The following is a 6000-nucleotide window of genomic DNA, read 5'->3' as shown; positions in this document are numbered from 1 at the left end:
ATGTTGACTAATATAGAATGTGTACATTAAAAGAAACTGTTTAAATAACATTTTGTATTCATTATCTAAGTATTTATTGTGTATGTTGTTGTCGATGATATTAGTCTGTTTTGACTGTTCGAAAGAGAAAGGTAGCAGCTATCAGAAACGTTTTACCACAGTCTATACTTCATTTTGTTACAATTGTTGAACATATCAATTAGCAGTCAGAATTATTTCTTAATAATACGATTTTATTACACAGGGTAAGTTTCTAAAAATATGACATTTTATTTGTAGCATGCACTGTCGATTATTTTTTAAATAATAGAAATGTGGAAACGTTATTTGACTTTTGACTAAACGTTACATGTTTAAAAATATATACGTAAAGATTGAATTAAACGATAGCTTCAAATTATGTTCTTCAAACATTTTCAAAGGTTTTATTTATTTAAAGCGATAAAATATATTTATTGTGATACTGTTTTGTAAGGTACTTTCTAAAAATAATATGCTACAAAGTGTAACTTCAACTGTTTGTAAAATGTTCATATTTATTTTGATTTAAAATTAACTTGCCTTAAAAAATATTACACTATAAAATAAAATTATTTGTAATCATTCGTAAGACATTCATAAGCCTTTAAAATATTAATAAAAAGTAATGGACATATTCAATAAAAAATGTTTGTTAAAATAAAAAATAAAAACGATTTAGAATTTATCGTTGGTGCAATAATATTTTTAACATAAACAAAACAGTGCTAGAAATATTACTAAAATTAAGAATGTTTAGTATTGCATTAATTATAATTACAATAATATAACGATTTCCTCCCTCAATAATTTGCTCCCTCCCTCCCTCTCTCTCTCCCCCCTCTCTCTCTGTAATCACAGACAGCTATGTGCATTGCTTTTTTATTGATAATCATTAGTATTCTATAATTTTTTTAAAACTTCCTGGTATATATATTTAGAACGGCAACCGGGGCAACATGAACGTAGCACATATAAGTAGCACCGTAATATTTATCATAGCAATAATTATTCTCAATGGTAAAGAAATAAACAATTTTATCCTTCCAAAGGAAGCACGTTCACCTTATTACGTGACACCCGTGCACTATAATGTAGAGATACTTGACTACACAGTTTTCATTGACCAATATACCGATAGCAAGGCTTCCATTTGGGACTCGATGGCCAATTTAGATCATCGTAATGGATCATTTGTTTTTCTTGGAAAAATCAGTACAATCATTAATATCCTTGAATCGACTCGATATATAAGAATGCATCAATTACATGTCTCGATAGGTCTATCAGATATAACTTTGAGTACAGATAGCGGTATAATATATGTATTGAATAAATACAGTTATTACTATGGCACGAATATTTTAGAATTTGATTTATCTCATATATTATTTCCCGGGCTCTACACATTCAAAATGGAATTCTTCGGTCATCTTAGAGAAAACCATACAAGTATCTACAAAAATTTCTACACGGGAAATCGCACAGCGTGAGTAAATATTAAATAGTTGAAGATATAAATATATGCATTATATGCACTATAACAGGGCACGGCACGAAATGCAACTTTCGGCCGATTTTCGAGTCGGCTCCGCCTTCCGCTATCCTTCTCACCTCATCGACTCGCGCGCAATACTAACGCCGATCGACGCTTAGGAGTGTAGTAATGCGCTCGTAGATATAAAAAAAAAAACCCGATCTACAATTACGTAATCGTAGAAGTAAGGTTATGGGAGTAGTAGTAGCAGTCAATGTTGTACAACATATTAATCTACAATCGAGTAAAGATTCAACGAACTTTCATCTTCAAATTGTACATTGCTCACAACACTTTCTCCGTCTTCCATATTCGTAATATAATATATTTGTAATATAATAAATTCGTCAAATAATATATCATAAAATAAATTCAATAAAAGATGAAAAGATCACTTTGCGCTTCTTTCCATACGTCGAGACATAAAGGACAGTAACGATGCAGACACGTGACAGCACTGTGATTAGTTCACTCTTACGTTTTACGCAGTCGTAATCGTGAAAGATAAAGTTGAACCATATCTTTTACAACACGCTTTACAACCGGGAATGGCAGGGTAAAACTTCGCTTTACAACATTTCACAACCATTTACAACTACGTTTACGCAATTGTAGATCGGGCTTAAGAGGCATTCGTTCAGGGTGCTCGACACGCTGTAATCTTCATTCTATCTTTTTTTTCACTTATTTCATACAAAAGTAATAGCGAATTCGATTGAACACTAATATACACTAGTACGTTTAACCCAATTCGCTATTAGTTTCGTATGTAATGAGCGATAAAAAGATATAATGAAGATTACTGCGTGTCGAGGGCCCCGAACGAATGCCTTTTACATCTATGAGCGCCTTAGAAGTACACTCCTAAGCGTCGAACGACATTTGCGCGCGGGGCGGTGAGGTGAGTGTGATAGAGGAAGGCGGAGACTACTCGAAAGTCGGTCGAAAGTTGCATTTTGTGCCGAGCCCTGCACTATAATATAATTATTTCTCATATTTTCTCAAAATTCATACTCTTATAGCAATTTTTGATGTTATGTAAATTAAATCACATGGTAAAAAGTATATTATTATTTCGTGTTATTTAAAGCAAATATAATTATTATTAAATTGTTGTAGATTGTTGCTCGCTTCACACATCCAAGCGAATGGAATCAGACAATTGTTTCCTTGTTGGGATGAACCACACTTCAAGGCCACGTTTAATATCTCAATAACACATCCTCGCTATTATTCAGCTTTATCAAATATGCCATCAAAGTTTATGATCAATGATAGACATAGTGATTTAGTACGCACATACTTCCATATTACTCCTCCAATGTCTACTTTACAAGTTGCGATAATTGTGACTGATTACCGTCAACTTAAAATTAACGACAACATTACTTTGTGGTGCAATTGTTATTTATTAGAGCAGTCTATGAAATTTGAATTTGCACAAAAAATCATATACAATATTACATTGCATTTAAAATCTGAATTCAGTAGGATAAATATTCCAAAAATGGATCATGTTGCAATTCCAAATTTTCTTCAAGACGGCACATCGAAATGGGGGCTCATCTTTCATACGTAATACATACTTCTAAACTTATAACAATTCGTTAAATGAGAAAATTATTTATATCAACTAAATATTTAAAACTTCGAAATTTATACATCTATGTATAAATTTTACATATACGTACCTTTATAACTAATTTTCAGTTAATTACGAAAAAACAAATTATAAAAATTAAGAAAAAATTACATAATTAATATTACCATTATCATACAGTGTGATCCGAATACAATTTGTATTTGAAAATAAATATGAAATTTGTAACTGCATTTTTTTTCTAAAAGCAATTAAACTTTTTTTCATTAATCGTACATAAAAATATCAGAATATAATTATTAGGTAATTAACAGTTTTCGAAATTTTTTATATTATTCAATGACAAAATGTGCTATATACTAAAGTTTATAATAATTTAGCTGCTATTGATGTTTTGATAATTCTTCTTTCAAATTTTTATGTGTAGGAGACTGGAAAACGATACAATAAAAAAAAATATCTATTAGATTCTATTTAAAAAACAGACGTAACAAAAAATGTCTTTAGCGTCTCAACCAATAATGTATTCGTTTCCACTGTACGATATCTTCATCTGTACTGAGCATATACGATATAAAATATTTTTTCATATATCTTTATAAATTTTATTCATAATTGCATCTGTCACATTATACGATTATATTGTGTATCAAATGTTGAATGTTTATTTTGCACTTTATCAAAAAACACAAGAAGCAGAATTCACTTTTCTATCAAAATCAATAAGAAAAGTGGATATATTTAACTAGACATTACATATTTAAGGTCAAACTGAAACTAATTATAAATAAAATATAATTTGGTCACTGTAATTTACAATATTAAAAAATATACATACTTTAAAATATTAAATATTTTATACGCATCATTAAAAACAAATTAAGTACGAAAATATAATGCAAATATTACGTTTCATAAAAAAAAAACATGTCAAAGATATTTTATGTCAGAACAATTATAATAATTTCTAGGGAAGCTGATCTTATTTATGATGAGAAATTAGATTCAGTTATGCGCAAAATGGAAGTCGCACGTTTAATAGCACCTAAAATTGCATATCAGTGGTTTAGTAACTCACTCAGTTCAGATTGGTCTAATTTTTGGTTACACGATGCTCTTGCTACTATGTTCGGAGAAGAAGCTATTGCTAAGGTTTTTATACTTATTAATATTGCAATATGAAAGAAATATTTTTGTTATGTATACCATTTTTATATTTGAGGCTTAGATCCGACTGTGAAAACTAATCTTATTCAAAATCGAAATATAATCTGAATTTGATACGATATGCATTTAAGTAGAAATAATAATATAATGTAAAGATTTTTGTAAACAAATACTCCTAAAAATCTTTTCAATTAAATGTTAAAATTTCACAATTTGAAACATATAATCTCACAACTGTGTGAGAACTTATTTTAATAATCGGGTTCACGCGTTATTTCTAAACTGAATTATGATAGTTGCAAAATGGTTTTTATAATAATGCACAACATGCACATGTATATAGTGCCCAGTAGCACACGCTAAATCGCAATACGGATATGTTTTTTGCATTAGCGTTTATGTATAATTATGAAACTTTATTTTTAGAGTTTCAATAATTCTGAAATTTTGAATCTCTTCATAATTCGGAATCAATACGAATCTCTTCATCTGGATTCTCATTTTAATATGAATCCTGTGGAAATCATTAGCCTATCGGAAATTAATTCAATTTTCAGTTTTCCTCGCTACATGAAAGGTAATAACAATTAAATAATCTTTCGGTAAAAATTTATATATATGGATATTACGAAAGAAGAGAGAGGAAAAAGTTTAGTGGGAAGAAATTCAGTTACGATGTAATATTAGAATACATTTCTTATTATAGGAATAATTGTTTTACGGATGTTCCAAAGTGCTATTTCCGATAAAGTTTTTCGAATTAAAATCCGTAGATATGTAAGCAGACAGTGAGTAAAGATAATATAACAATTCATTGCATCGTGTACTGTATGTATGCGTGTTTGTGTATGTGTTTGTGTGGTTTCGTTATAAGTATATATTAACAACTGTAATAGACTTAAAGTTTTCAAAAATTTTCCTAATATTTGCAATATTTTAAATTACCTCCGTTTCCCTTTTACACATTTTTTTGAATCTCATTTTTTAATATCTTTTCATTTTTAGTAGTTCATACATTAACTTATTTCCATTTCCGTTAAAAAAGCGACTGTCTCTTTAAATCCTTAAAAATATCCAGGCGACTTTCATATGTAATATGTGTATAACGTAAAATTCTATTGTATAGTTTTATGTATATGTACATGTTAATTTATAACTCACGTTTTTATATTCGAACCATTTCAAATCAATTTCACCTGTTAAGCTATATATCAGCTGCAAAGCTGTTGCTTCGCCTTTTGCATGCACTTTGATCTTGTCTTCACTCTTTCCTATATATATAATTTACTGTAATTTGTAAACGCATTCAATAAAGTTATTATTATTATTACGCTGATCACAGTAATTCTTTACTTTAGGTTTAGTACAATAATATCCTATAATTTCTGGATCAAGACAGAGAAATTAGCAGGTAAATATAAATTCTGTCCTCATGCATCATCGTATGAGTTCGCAAATTGGATACATTACAAACACTATCCTGTCATAAGCTGGGAACGAGATACAGATTACACAGGATTTGTTTTGTCGCGAAGTTACAGTACGAGTAACATTACGTTGCTGATGCCCATAAAATTAAAGGAAATATCTTTAAATAAAAATTACAAAACATGTTTAGGATCACATTTTAATTCTATTATAATAACTTTTCCTCAAAGTGATTGTTGGATTGTGAACT

Source organism: Trachymyrmex cornetzi, unplaced genomic scaffold (assembly GCF_001594075.2).
Source record: "Trachymyrmex cornetzi isolate Tcor2-1 unplaced genomic scaffold, Tcor1.1 scaffold248, whole genome shotgun sequence".
NCBI classification, from domain to species: domain Eukaryota; kingdom Metazoa; phylum Arthropoda; class Insecta; order Hymenoptera; family Formicidae; genus Trachymyrmex; species Trachymyrmex cornetzi.
This window is presented reverse-complemented; position numbering follows the sequence as displayed.